Raw genomic sequence first — 15,648 nt, forward strand, 5'->3', positions numbered from 1 at the left:
CCATCCATGCTTTCATTTTTATTTTATTTTATTTTATTTTATTATTTTTATTTTTTTTCATTTTTATTTTAAAAAATAAGCTATATTGAAGTATAACTTCTTCCTTTTTATATTTTTGGAATGGGGCAGGAGTGAGCACTACTGCTTAATGAATGCCTAGTATCTCTCCAGCAATGTTCTTGGGGCTTCATCCACTTAGTATCATTTGTCCTTGTATCAGTCCATGAGTCAGGTTTGGATACTTTTCAGATGAGGAAACTGAGGACCAAGGATTGTGGCCAAGATCACCCAGACAGTATTGGAGTTGGGAATTACATCCAGTCTATTAGACTTTCAAAGTGTTTGTTCTTTCTTTCTCCACATGGGGAAGAGAAGAAGAACTCACTATCCATCCATTTTGGGGAAAAGCTGGTCACGCGTAGTAGATAAACAGGTGGACACTTGTTCTTCTTTGGTGACTGCTGTGTGGTCATTCTGCATGCCACTCCTCATAGTCCCAGTCTCTAGCTATTCGTTTGTGCTCATGGTTTCTGACTGGGCCCTCTCTGGTTCTTCAGATCCCTCTGTAGACCTTAAAGGAAGACCTGGAGATCTTGGCTTTGAGATGACCACTCCTTAGAGTGGCCTCACTTCACCACCCATTCTTAGAATGTTTTCTTAGGAATTCCCTCCTGGAAAATAGACAGTTTATATTCTCAAGATTCTGATGAGTTCAAGGGACCATCCTTGCCAGCTGAGTTGCTTGGACTTCATGATTGATTGATTGATTTTTAAATAACTTCTTTGTGGAGATATAATCCACATGCCATGAAATTCATCCTTTAAAGTATGCAATTCAGTGGTTTTCAGTATTTTTACAGTTGCGCAATCGTTACCACTGTCTAATTCCTGCACATTTCATCACTTCCAAAAAGAAACCCCCACCCATTGACAGTCATTCTCCATTTCCCCCTCCCTTCAGCCCCTTGCTATCATGAATTTACTTTCTGTCTGTATGGATTTTTCATGTATTATTGTGAGCAATAATAATTCTATAATTGGAGCTCATCTGTGTAGTCTAGCTGTTGGCAGCACATCTCACGCATTTTGGAGCTAGGTATGTCGTGACAATCTGTATGATAAATGATTCAGTTAAAAGGAAGCACGAGATTAGTTAGGGACTTGGGTGTCATTTGGAGGTGAGACTAAGCACTTTCAGTTACAGAAAGAATGGTTTTAAGATTTATTTCTTTTAACTGTCTCAGTAAAGCTAAGTCTACAAGTCACATTTATTGACACTTGAAGAAGATGTGAATGATGACCTTTACAAATTGTTCTTTATGGTGGTAAAGTATATGTAACAAAATTTGTACTTTAACCATTCTGAAGTATTACAGTTCCATGGCATTAATTTACAGTGTGGTTCAACCTCAGCCACTACCTATTTCTAAAACTTTTTCATCATTCCAGACAGAAACTCTGTAGTCACTAAGCAATAATTCCCCTCTCTCCCTCTCCCCAGCCTCTGCTAACATCTGATATACTTTCCTCTCTGTGAATTTGCCTGTTGTAGATATTTCATAGACATGCAATCATACAATATTTGGCCTCTTGTGCCTGGCTTATTTCACTGTGTGTGTTTTCAAGGTTCATCCGTGTGGTAGTGGGTGTCAGAACTTCCTTCCTTTTCACAACTGAATAATATTCCATTGTAAGTATATACCATATTTTGTTTATTGATTCATCAGTTGACGGACACTTGGGTTGTGAATATACTCTGGCTCTCGTGATTACTCCAGTGGACGTTGGCATACATGTATCTGCTTGAATCCTCGTCTTCAGTTCTTCTGGACATATACCTAGAAGTAAAATTGCTGGGTACGAATTATGACTTTTTAGATATGAGAAACTGTTTCCTTGTGCAGCTCCCCAAGTTTGAATCTTGTGCAGGGGAGAATATAGTATTAGGAAGTTCCATTATGTCAGTAATGAGAATCTAGTAGTTTCTCTGGGCTCCCAGTGCCTCTATCAGAAATTTGACTCTAATTAGGTGTTTAGCAATCTAGCAGCTGTCTTTTGATGCTGCCTCCATTCCAAAAAAATAATGAAGTTTTCTAGATCCATTTCAGCATTTACCTCCATGCTGACTGGCTTTGTGACTTGACAAGAAATGGGTTGGCAAGACAAAGCTATTTAGTCTGTCTGTCTCCTTCTCTCCGTCTGCCTGTCTGTCTAGTCCAGGGGCACCCACGCCTGTGGAGCGGGATCCAGTCTGACAACTGTGAGGACCCTGGGAGAGAAGGCTTCTCCCTACTGTGTGGTTGGGCTGCGTCCTCCTCCATGGCTGTTGTGCATCTGTCCTGGTAGAAGGGCAGTGTGACTTGGCTGATAGGGTCTCTGTCTCCCAGCTTTGGAGTTGCCTGGGGGAAAAAGCATGTTCCAGGGCTGTTGCCTACTCTTCACACCATTTGAAGTCTAGGCAAGGGAGGAAAAAAGTACAATGGAAAAGAAGTAGGGGAGAGAATCAGGAAAAGGGGGAGGAGAGTAAGGGAGAAGGGAGTGGATAAACAAGGGGAAATTTTTAACAGTTGATGGGTCTGTGCTGGGGATTAATGGACCAATTAATGATCAGGACGCTTCTTTCTAACCTTGGGAGGGCTTTTTTTTTTTTTTTTTTGTAATTGTTTTACCTAAAAGTGATAAAGTTACCTTACATTTTGATTGTTTAAAACACTTTTAAGTCATTTTCATGTCTACTATTTCAGCCATTCTTCAAAAAAAATCCATTGAAGTCATGGGACAAGTGTTATTATCCCAGTTTTTCAGATAAGGAAAAATGGTCTCAGAGAATTTGAACAACTTGGTTGGTTAGGGAAGGAAAAAAAAATTCATCAGTTTTAGTTTTTTGAGAGAATATTGTATGTTAGTTAGGCTTTGAGCTTGTGCATCTTTTTGTCCCATTTCAAGCTCTCTGATTGGTGGGTTCAACCTAGCCATAAATGTGTGTGTGTGTGTGTTTCTCAGATTAGCAGAGCTCAGTATGCTAAGACAGAAATGCAGGTTGCTTTGAGAACAATACACTTAGTTTAATCCCACTGTGAGCACATTCTTCCCTTGTAGGCTCTGCCTTCACATTGCCTCCTGGTCCTGCTTACAGGTGTATTGTGGCCACTGTCCAGAATAAAATGTTGCATGGTGTTTCTCCAAGGTCAAAACCTCTGCTGTCATGTCTGGGTGGCCAGGTCATCCTGGGGTTCCAAGCTCCAATCCAAGGGGATCGCAGTGACTCATATCTCATATTTGGTCTGTAGTGGATAGGATCTTCTGACTCTGTTTTTCAATTATTTAATAGTCAAAAATTTTATGCCCATAAAATTTGGACATAAATTGACCTATGCCCAACTGTCTGAAAGATTAGGAGATAAGAAGCCCTTTCCTAAGATAAGTTGACTGTGAAATGTCCCTGAAATGGCGTAGCTCATGTCAATTGTGATGAAAATAATTTTAAGTTGTTTTTCCCCCCTTCCAGAATTGGGATGTTGATCATTCACAAAAAGATTTGAGCATCTGTTATCTGTAAGGGAATTTGCTCATAGGATCTCTAGATTAAAGGAGATCTTCAAGGTTACAGGCTCTCAGCTATCCCTTCCTTTAGGGAATATATAGAGTAAGAGATGTAAGATATACACCCCATTCACAGATACAAGTATAATAAAAGGCAGAATATGTTTGTTGTTACAGGGAGGTAAAGATGAAAGGCTTAAAGAAGGAGGGTGACACAGTTAGATGGAATAAGTGGAGAAAGCATATATAAAGATGAATATTGAATATTGAAGGGTGGACATGAATGGGGTAGAGAGGAAGGGTGTACATTCCCAAAAGAAAGAATGGTATAGTCAATAATATGTTGAAAGGCATATGCATTGGATTTTAAAGGAAGAGTGAGTTGAATTGGATTAGAGCTTAGATTATATATGGGGAGCAGTGAGAGAAGGTTGGGATGGCAGGAGAGGGATAACATATAGAAATCCTTTGTGTTAGGCTGAAGAGCTTTGGTAGGCAGTAGAGGGCTATTTATAGTGTTTGAGTGAGGAATAGTGTGGTCAGAGTTGCTCTTCCAGAAGCCTAGGCAGGCAGTGGGGTAAAGGATGAGGTGGGGGTGCAAGGACTGCAGGTAGGGGGACAGTTCTGAGGCTGTAGTCCAGGCATGAGAGGGAAGAAGGGCCTTTCTTAACAAAAGCCAGAGGCCAAGGGAACTCTTTGCTGTAGTCTAGGTGGGGAGGGTAGAGGGTAAATGGAAGATACCCAGCATATGTGTGGAATTAGAGTTCATTTAGAGGTGATATTTGAAGCTATGGATGACATTATTAGGGAGAAGGAACAGAGAGAAGAAAATGATGAAGGGGCTGAAGGTGGAGGCCTTACATTCAAAGGTCAAGAAGGGGATGGAATGGAGCACACAGAGCCAGAATGGTCAGGAAGGTAGAAGGGGATGGAGTGGAGCACACAGAGCCAGAATGGTCAGGAAGGTAGAAGGCCCCTTACTACATGGGGCCATGGAGGGCAAGAAGGCCATCACTATCACTATTGAGTAGAGAAGTGTGTAGGGAGAATGGGACCTGAGAAAACTTTACTATATTTGAGGATTGGGATGTCAGCAATGGACTTTGTGAGTGGGCTCAGAGTGATCACTGTGCAGTCAGTGAGATTGCTCAGTGCTGAGGCATGGCAGGTGTGACGGGAGGCATGTGTGGATCACTCTTTCAAGAGTTTTAACTGTGAAGGAGAAAGAAGAGATGAATTTGTTGGCACATGAGAGACTGGACATGGAAGTGGGGGGCTGTTGATGAAGTGGATCTGGAAGAAGGCAGTGGGGTCAAGGGACAGGAACAGGAGGTTTAACCCCAGCCCAGTAGGTACAATTCTGTCTTCAGAAATAGACCAACAGTAAGAAAAGGATGAGAAAATATGGGTGGGTGCTGAAAAAGGAGATATTATGGGTCTGAGGGATGGCAATGCTGGATCCTGAGACAGATGAGGGCAGTTGTAGTATAGTTGGAGCTTGAAGACACAAAGAGGTAACAGTTAGTAGAATATACTATGAGACATCCCAAAGATATCAGTAAGGGTTTCTAAGTTTCAGAAGGAGCCTGGTTGAGGTCAGAAAACATGAGTTAGGGGCCAGCAGTGATCAGCAGTTCTAGAGAAAGGTTCCCCAGAATTGAGTTTGCCAAAATGAGATGGCACTAAGTAGGTCAAGGGGCAAAGATAAGTGAAGCTAGAGCTGGTGTAGGAGAATGGAGGCAGTTGCCTAAGACAATTGAGGTGGCATGGACATCCTGGACACATACTTTTAGTAGGATTTGTGAGTCTGAATCCTCTAGCTTGCCTCTGTTCATGTAGATTATTCATCAGAATAGTTGGTTGGCTATGAGTGCTGAGTGGATGTACAGAGGAGCAGGTAGACTTTCCTTGGGGGAACATAAGAATAGGAAGAAGATGGCAAGCCTGGGTGGTGTGGATGATGGCAGCCTTAAAAGGGTAGGTAGAGGGTGGTGGACTAGGATGTATGTGTGTGTGCGCATGTGTATGCATGCCTGTGTATGTGAGTGTGTGTATGTGTGTGCATGTGGTGTGTGTGTGTGTAAGGATAGGCGCATGGAAACAAAATTTGCTAAAGCTTTCATAATTTGGCTTCTTACGAACCTTCTGGGCACTGACACCCAAGTAAAGAGCCCATGTTCCAGAGACCTGAGGTCGTGTTCAAGACAAGGATGGAAGGAAGCAGGTCACATCAGGACTGGTATAGAGGTGCACATCAAACATCCAGTTGTCACAAACCGTCTTGGACATCATGGACAAGGAACTTGCACTACTGGCCTCAGTCATGGCTGAACAGTGGATAGGAGAGTTCTGGATAATCCAGATGAGAAGTGTCAGCCTAAGAGTGGTTACATAGAGAATGACCTGCCTGCATGTTGCTCCCATGCCTGTCTTCTCATGCACCCTATCCACACCAAACAAGCTTCCCAGCCTATGGTATTGGTTTTCTGGAGAACCAGTTAGCCTTTGTGGAGTGTTAAGCTCTATGATTTTATGTCATTATATCAGTATATCAAGTTCCTGAGAACAGAACATTTTATGATTTTTTCTTTATCTCCTCCCTCTCATAACCTCACAACAAAAATGTTACAAACCACTGGAAAGTCTTAGGTTGGATCCCATTTGAGGTGTGCAATGCCTAGATTTCCCTGCAATCAAGAAAAATATGATATCCTGAATGTTTAATGAAAGGATGTAAGTTTTTGGTGCCAAGAACAGTAACACCCCTTGAATGCCATGGAAGTCTGCTCTGCTGGATAGTGCTTGGTCCAAGAAAGGGTTAATGATCAGGAGGCATCTCCACGCTCTATCCCAGTCCTTGTCATGCGTGCAGGGACCGTCTGTGGACTGGAAAGCCTTGCCCAGGGGCAGTGGGAGGTGTAGTGGCAGCAAAGCCCTGGTGAGTTGAGTAGGGGAAGCTAGGCCCCTGCACTTCCACCCGAGTTCTCTGCACTGATCACCATGGTGAAATGTATGTACAGTCCAGTGGTTCCAAGGTCTGCCTTTTTCCTCCAGTTCCCTGCACCCATCCTCACCTCTTCTATTAGACTTGACCATAGTGTGGGGGTAGTCCCAGGGATAGGGGTGAAGCATTTACTGGGAAGCACATTTTTTTCTACCCTTTTAGCTAGGGAAAGGGCACTTTTGTCTGTTGGCCTGCCCAGAAACCTCTGGGAATTGGTATGACGGATCCTGTGGCCACTGTTTTACCCAGTCTGGCCTCATCAGGGAAACCTATTTGCTGAGTTTGGCCTTGTTCTGGAGAACCTTAAAGTAACATAGACTCCACCTTGATCTCTTGCTGGATCTGGGTGGCAGGACTTTGGGATTTTTCCCTTTTTCCACTTCATGGAAACTTGGAAGCCACCCTTTTCCTCTGATGGTACCAGCATGGGCTGAGTCTGGATGGACAGGTTTCCTCAATGCCTGTTACACTTTCTAGACAACTGGTCCTAAGACATTTCCTTAGAGTTTGACTTGGCTAAAAAATAGAATGAAGGAGAAGAGAAGGTTCTGAATCAGAAAATGACTATAAAAATGTTCTTGAGTTGGATGAAGAAATGGAATAGGCCTGGTGTCCCTGAGAGGTAGGCACAGCTCTTTGTTGAGACATCCATAGATAGCACCTTGTAAGGTCACGTTTATGCACACTTGGACCAGGGACAGGCACATGTCAGTGCCTCTGGAGGAGTTACAATTAGGTTGTGGTCTTTTTGGAAGAGAGGATAAAATGGCAATAAAGGTCATCTAACTTGTGTTTTTCAGGCCCAACACTGTTAGGGAAATGTTCCTCTAACACTTGGGGGCTAAATGCCCCAAGGATCTCCCTGTGGTGTGTGTATGTGTGTATGCCCATATGTGTGTGAGGGACAAGAGGCAGAGGGGAGGAGAGAGCAGTGTCTCTTCATTTGAAACCTTTGAAAGACACCATGTTGTCACAAGGTACAGGTGTATCTGGGCACAGAGACACCTTATTTAGATGGACTTCAACCTTTTGCTTCAGAACTTGGTTGAATCCTTTAACTTCCCTATGTCTGAGGATCTGCATCTGCTAACACCCAGACCCCCTCTCCCCATTAAGAATCCATTTACTCTTGGGGCACCTGGGTGGCTCAGTCAGTTAGGCGTTTGCCTTTGGCTCAGGTCATGATCTCTGGGTCCTGGGATCAAGTCCTGCATCAGGCTCCCTGCTCAGTGGAGAGTCTGCTTGAAATTGCCTCTCTTCCTCTCTCTCTGTCCCTCCACCCACTTGTGCTTGCTCTCTTTCTCTCAAATAAATAAATAAAATCTTTTTTTTAAAGAATCCATTTATAAATGACAATTATTGAATATTTCATAGGGATTAATTGAAGTACAGCAGGAGAAAACTTTTTTCATCTAGTTGTTTACATACTGTCCGGTACACAGGGAAATTGTAGTGTAGGCTCAAATGCTTAAAGAATATTTCTGAGCCAAGTTTTCTCTAAGAATGTATTGGGGTGTTGAAGGAAGAATATAAGACAACCCTGCTCTGTGACTTCAATAATAGTACCAAAGAGAAAAGGCTTTGGGCTTTAAAGGCATGAGGATGTCCTGCATTTTTCTGACCTTGAGAGAGAGATCTTGAATTGGGGATGCTGTATCTAACATGCTGTGGATGTGACAAAGAATTCAAATCTGCTGCTGAGGAAGTCTTTGTGAGGGGGTTCTGTTTCATCTTTCCTTCTTTTTGGGTTTCTTCCCTTGGTATGGAAGCACATGTTTTGTAGTTCTTTCAGCAGTGGTCTATGGTGGTAGATTTCAAACCTCTTCAGTCTTTGTTTGGCATTGTCTTTATTTCTTTTGAGTTCACTCATGAATAATGTCAGGTAAAAGTTCTATGTTAGTAGTTCTATTCCTTCAGCAATTTGAAGTTATTCCATTTTCTTCTGGGCTCTATTGTTGCTGATGGAAAGTCTGCTGTAGGCCTGAATCACACTTCTGACTTTTAAAAAGATACTCTGACTTTAGTGTTAATGCAGTTTTACAATGTTAATACAGAATTTTTAAAAAGTCTTGCTAGAGACTTGGTGAGATGCTTCAGTTTACAAACTCATGTTGTTCTCCAGTCTGGAAAATTTTCAGTCATTTTCAGATATTGCCTCTCTCCTGTTCTTTCTATTTATTCTTCTGGAACTCTATTTTAAAATATATATTGATCTTTGACATTGTACATTTTCTCTTAAATGCACTTTCATATCTTATATTTCATTATCCCTCTTTGTTACATTCTGGATATTTTCTTCAGCTCTATCTTCCAGTTTACCAGTTTTTTCTTCATCTCTTTCTTACCTTTATTTTTTTTTAAAGATTTATTTATTGATTTGAGAGAGAGAGAGAGAGGGGAGGGGCAGACGGAGAGAATCCTCAAGCGGACTCCACACTGAGCGTGGATCCCAATGTGGGACTTGATTCCAGGATCCCAAGATCATGACCTGAGCTGAAATCAAGAGTAGGATGCTTAACTGGCTGAGCCCCCCAGTTGCCTCTGCTTAACCTTTAAATGCATTTTTATTTTTTATGGTTATTTATTTCTAAAAGTTCTATTTTGTTCTTTCTCAAATGTTTTGGCTTTTTTCATAGTGTATTTTCCCCTTTGGTTTCTATTCCATATTTTAGATTGTTAGTAATTTAAAAATATGTGAATACTATAAATATTATATATAGTTTATAAATATGAAATGTTTATAGTCTATTTAAAATTGTTTTATTTACTTCAGCCCTTAGGGAATGGTTATCCCGTTTCTTTTATCCACTGACTTTCACTGGTGGTGGATCATTTCCTTTCGTGGCATATACATTTTGAGTGTGAGTCTGTCTTCTTTGTGATTTTTTTTCCTATAAGGTTCTAAGCACTCTGAGTTATGGAGGTGTTGCAATAGTGCCATTTTGCATTTGCCTCCAGTGGGTAATCTTGACGGTCCAGAAACATTTTTGATATTTGCTTCTTGACTTGAAGTGTCCACAGCATACTGTTGCTTTAATTATCGTGAGAAAAAAATGGTCAGACCCAGAATCTCAGTCAGAGATAAGTGGAATATGTATGTGTAATGAACTGACTCATACAAACAGGAAACATTTTAATTTTTCTGCCATTGCTGCATTCAGACTCTCTCAGTTGGGTCTCCCTTCCCTGTTCTTTCACATTCTCTAAGGTCTCTCTTTGCTTTCCACTCACATTCAGTTATTAGAATAGTCTTATTTCAATAATTAAGACTCATGTTGCAACTATTAAAGTCCACAGACTACTTCAGGCCCTACCCATGGCTTTCAGATTTGTATGGCGACGAGTGGCATGACCTAATTTTTTCCTTCTTCTTCTAGTTCTTCCACTTCTCTCCTACTTCTGAGTTTCTAGGATTAGGGCAGAGGAGAAGGACTTAGGGGATGGAGGGCTGGAATCTCTCTTCTTTGTACTGTTTCTTGCCTGACATTGGCTGGCCATTATGTTCTCTGCTATGATAGTCATCTCAACACTGGCTCTTTCTTAGGGCGGCATTTCTGTGGGTTCTTTGATGGTCCCGTGGGGTCCTTTATATCACAGAGTTCCCTGATGTGGGTGGTATGGTATCTCCCAGAGAGTGGCTTGAATCCAGTCATCTTATACTGTCATCAACTCAGCCCAGTAAAGGCTATTGTATTTAATCAAAATTTGGAGTTGCAGGCTGCTTCCCATTGTCACCCTTTCTCCTTATCCTGTCTACATAACTGCTCCAGTTCTCCTGGAGGATTCTTGAGGCAACAGGAAAAGTGTCAGTCGTCATCTCCTTATCTCTTCCTTGGGAAGGGGGCAGAGATTTTAGACTGGGTCTTTTTTTACTGGGGAACAGTTTTTCCAGGTTCTTGGCTATTGGTCAAGGCCTTGGTTTCCACTCTTGGCTTTGTGGGGTCCCCTAGCTGTGTCTCCTGCCATGTAATGTTAAAGCCCCAGCTCTGGCCCCACATCCTCCAGGGCCATCTGAGCTGTAAGTGCCTAGGCTTGTTACTCAGCTTTAAGTTCTTTCTTCCTTCCTGGGACCAAGGAATCCCCTTGCTTAGTGTCAGCCAACATTGCTCACTATATCTCTGCATTGTAGAAACAGTGCATTCAGGTTAAGCTCAGCCTGCCTTATTACCAGAACTGAGAATTTGCATCCATGTTTTATAGACCACTAATAATAATTCTACTTCCGTCACAAAGATGTGAGGGCAAATGAAATCATGGATGTGGACATGCTTGGAAAGTTTTGACCCATTTACGAGGGAGGGATTATTATAAATATACCTCTGCCTGGTTTGTTAAATCATTCTCCCTTGAGCTGGTCCTTTAGTAAAACTGTATTTATAAGTGAAACTGTCAGAAACCAATGCGACATGATGAAATTTAATAGTTTGCCTCCTTTAATATTTATGGCACCTAATGATTTCTGGCCTATCCTTTGGGACTTTTTCAGGTAGAGTATTTTAAACTTTCTGGATGTCAGCCCATTATTTCTTCTTTTTAATATCATAAAGTATAAGCGGTATATATTAGGCACACATTAAAATACATATTTGGTACATTAGGTATCTGTTAGGTATATTAGGTACATACCAGATATATCAAGCTGACTCATTCTGCTTTCTTTACTTAGGGAATCAAAGACAGGTCAGACTATCAATCATCAATCATCAATCAGCCAATTAATGTTAAGTGAGAGCTTGCTCTGAGTTTGGCACTGTAATAGCCACTTGGCAGAGGGCATAAGCAAGTGTAACCAATTTTGACAGCCATGTATGAAATGTCTAGCAGATACTGGATAGACACAGTGCTCGACATATTGAGAAATAAAACAGATGGGCATCTGCCCTCTTGGAGCTGACAAGGGAGCCACCGGCTGAAATGCATTAGAATTTCTCAGAGGTGGCAACGTGGTCCATTGTTATAACCATCTTTTTTGGTAAGTGAGTAAATCTTCTAGACTCTGGAAGTCTTGCTCAGATTTTTTACAGTGTACGCACTGATACCATAATCCCATTAGGGATAAATTAAAACAAAACAAAGCAAAAGCCTAGTCCAGGAGTTGAGCAACTTCTGGTATAAAGGGGTCAAACATAGTATGAAAGATGATTTTTATGGGGTTTAGTTGCTATCTCTGTGTCATGGAGGTTTATCTCTGGTTGTCATCTCCTGTTTCTGTGCTCTTTCCCTTGCTGTGGAACTTCTTCACATCACTTTAAGGGATCCTGGGCTCTTAGCTTTTGCCTTTTCTTCTCTCTGTCAAAACATGCTCATAGAAAAAAAGGCTCAGATACCTGACAGAGTCGTGCAGCACTGTCTTTGTGCATCCTGGTGGTCGTGGGTGTGTCTTGGGTGAGCTCTGATGTCCCCTGAGGCTAGCCTCATCCAGAGGGTGGGAGGAGGATGGTTTCTTCAGTGATGCACTTAGGAGCTGCTCCAGAAGGAACAGGGCCACGAGGACCTGCTCAGAGGGATGCTGGAATCCACTGTTTATATTTTTCTATAAATTTAAATCAACTTTTTATATCCTTTCTGAAGTATTAGCATGTCCAGCCTTTTGTCTGATTGTGAAATGAAAGATCTTGTCTCTTTTTAGACATCAGCAAATTAAGTTCAGGAGGAATTAGGAAGATGAAAATCATTCTGTAGATGATTTTACCGAGCCTGGTAAAGGATGTAGCTAAGACGACAAGTAGGTTTCAGGTTTTGTGCCCATTCAGGACTGTTTGTGGCTGTCTGAACTTCCTTGTGTTGAAGGGGAGTCTGTTACTCAGGTTGGGGGGAGAGAGTGTAGCAGTCGATAAGTGATGTCTGCCACAGCCTTAAGAATGCAGGTAAGGCATGTAGCAGAGGACACAGGCAATAAAGGAATATGCACACATGGTTCACATGGAGTCTGCTGCTTTTGGGGATATTTAGACTATTCCTGGTAGAGATGGACAGATGCATAGGTTGTATTTTAATAGCCAGCTGATTCAGTCACTTCTGTCAAACAAATAGCCAGTTCAATGATGACAAAAGAATCAGCTGAAATATGTGTTTGGCATAACAAATTAAAAAAAAGAAGAAACTTTCCCATTTTTATAAACTCTGTGTTACATTTTTTAATCAGGTAGGTTGGTAAATCATAGACAAAATTTGAAAGGTGAATTAAATGTGAGAGCTTCTAATTTCTGATTTAACTTTCCTGGAGGAGTCACTAGATAGTACTTTATAGTTTTATTATACTGTCTTTCTAAATATTTTTCAAAGTATCTCAGGCATAGTATCTTATTTTATTCTCACTTGATCCCTGTGACAGATTTGTTTCTAGTGCATAGATCACAGATTATCTGGCTTGCCAAAGGTGGTCACCAGCAGTTGAGCCTTGATCTCTTGCTCCCTCTGTTTGTACCATAAAATTTCTGTGACACCTCCCCTCCCTCCGGGGTCTCCAGAAGATTTCTACCCAGTTGATTATTGTTGATACACTCTTTCAGGGCCAGGAGGCTGTGTGCTGGGGCAGTGGCTCAAAATAGTATCTATTCCCTGCTTGAAGAGGTTGTCCTGTCAGCAGCAGCAGGCTGATGAACTAGATCCCACTGCTTTGGTAAAATACTTTGGGGTTTATAGGATGGAAAATTTTGTTTGGAAGTGAAAATAACCCACAATCATTTGTACTGTGTAGTTGTCAGCTGATGCTGTCTGAGTCACCCCTCACCGTCTTCTGGCATCCTCGGGGGGCCTCCCTGTGGTCCACCTAGAGTGGTCTGAGTGTGGCCTTATTTGGCTTTTTAGAGCTTGTTGGCTTTGGAAGTGCCTTTCAACCTGCCAACACCCAAATGGGAACCCAGATCAAGCCATGCATTTAAATGGCCAGGCAGCAGAGAGAGCTCAAGTGGAGACATCCAAAAGATGTGGGGCCATTTACTTAACATAAATCAGCTCTCTGAGCGTGAGTGTCTTAATGCATTCCTTCAGTTATAAACAGTTTAGTGTCATGACAGCCAACATCTTCTCACCCCCACTTTCCCTAGCCCAGGCCTCCGTTTGGATTGTTTCTGCAACCAGGGACTTTGATGATTGCAAGGAGGCCCTTCTGAAGAATAATAAGCTATTGTTTATCAGAACCTTCCTCCTGGAGTGTTTGCACTCAGTGGGTGCAGGCCGACTCCCTCCACCCTTGCTCATGGCTTCCAGTGGCACTTTGCTGCGTGCATCACACAATCTCAGTTAATCCTCACTTCCCATTTATGAGGTAGGAACTCCTGTTATCCCAGTTTTACAGCGATGAAAACTGAAGTTCAAAGAGCATAAGTAATTTGCCTACGGTTGCATAGTTGGTAAGGGGTGGAGCTAGAATTTGAATCTGGCCCACCTCTTTTCTGAGCCCTGGTTCTTAAAAAGTCCTGCCATGATTATCTTGTTTCTTTTCTCATTTGGAGAGTTTATTGCTGGGCCCTTAAGCTTTTTCTTGGTAGCTTACATAGCAACCTATATGCTGGCAGAACAAGCCTGTGGGTCTCCTCAGACTTCCCCTAGCAGGAGGAAAATTTGAGTTAAGAATGTGCCTTGTCTCAGAAGTGGTGTCAGCATAATGGCCTTGTCCAAACCTCAGATTTAGGGTAGCAAGAACCAAGGTGCAAGAATCTCGGTTTGTACCCTGAGTGCCAGGTTTCTCCTAGGAGCGGGTGTGCCAGGGCTTAGGCTGGAGAGTCTGCCTCTGCCTGTGGAGCACTAAGGCAGGGAATCCATTTGGGTATGAACAGGGGTTGGTATATTTAGAAATAATCTCTAGAGACTGTCGTATTTGTTTATCTGCATGTTCAGAGATGAAAGTCAGGGAGGTGGGTCAGTAAGAAAATGCTTGGGTTGACATCCAGTTGACACAATGGCTCTTTCCCAGGGATGCAGGGCAGCCTGATATAGAGGGCCTATTTTAGGGTCTCTCTTTATCAGTTTGGAATTGTCACTGTCTGCACTGCAGTGAAACAAGCGTAGCCTGGCTCTGCCTTTCCTGACTGGAAAAAATCTCATTGCACAGGCTTGTCTTAGACTCAGTCTTTGCCCAACACGCTCACACATTGTGGAACGCTTTTATTTCTCTTCCCAACCCAGACGCAGGTATAACCTTCTGATTCACTATCTCATTTAGGGCAGAAACCTGCAGAGCTATGTCAAGAGGGGCTGTTTTCACTTCTGGATATTACACAGGCTTAATGTCTTTGCTTTGAATACATTCCAAGAGGACACAGGCAATAAAGGAATATGCACACATGGTTCACATGGAGTCTGCTGCTTTTGGGTATAAACCACACTTATTTTCTCCCTCCTTCTTTCCCTCCCTCCCTCTTCTTTCCCTTCCCTTCCATCCCATCCCCTCATGTCCTTTCTCTTCTCCTCTCCTCTTCTCCCTTTCCAATGTATTTTCATTTATTAGAGCAGTTTTCCAAGGGGTAGGAAAGAGCAAGAGTTTACCTCTTTAGCACTATATATTTTGCAGTCATGAAGTTATTTGCCGCTGGCTTTTCTTTCAAGTTTGATTCCCATTTATTCTGAAGTCAAACATGCTGGTATTGGGACTGTTGTTGATTTCTGTAAGATGACTCAGTTAAAATGAGCTCTTGCTTTATATAATGGGTCTTCTTATGTGGGCTGCCTATGAGGAGGGCCCAGGAAACCTCCGGCTCTCAGAACATGCAGCTACCACGTTGGAAGGACCTGGGGTTTTGCTTTATGGTACTTTCCACTGCAAGGGAAATCATGGACCAACCACTCATGGAATCCAACAAAAGGGACAGAAGTACTGACTAAGGCAAGACAGACTATCATGATCTGGAACAGATTCTAAGCTAGGATAAACTATTGTGTTGTGAACTAGCTGGAATTCAATGTTTAACAACAGGCTGACCAGTGTTTAATACAATATGAACATGTTTCCTGCTTGAGGGATGAATGGACATTTAAGATGTTTATCTTTATGATCAATTTGATTTAGATAAAACTAATAACTGTGTGTGTGTGTGTGTGTGTGTGTGTGTGTGTGTGTTAGGTTGGTGAGAGTTCCATGCATTTTGTTTGAATTCATA

General features: G+C 42.1%; 1 protein-coding gene across 11 annotated transcripts in view; it reads left to right on the forward strand.

The window, feature by feature from the left end:
* Positions 1–15,648, forward strand: part of CACNA1C (calcium voltage-gated channel subunit alpha1 C) — a 648,720-nt gene that overhangs the window by 9,317 nt on the left and 623,755 nt on the right. The window lies entirely within an intron of this gene.

Source organism: Vulpes vulpes, chromosome 8, assembly GCF_048418805.1.
Source record: "Vulpes vulpes isolate BD-2025 chromosome 8, VulVul3, whole genome shotgun sequence".
Classification (NCBI taxonomy): domain Eukaryota; kingdom Metazoa; phylum Chordata; class Mammalia; order Carnivora; family Canidae; genus Vulpes; species Vulpes vulpes.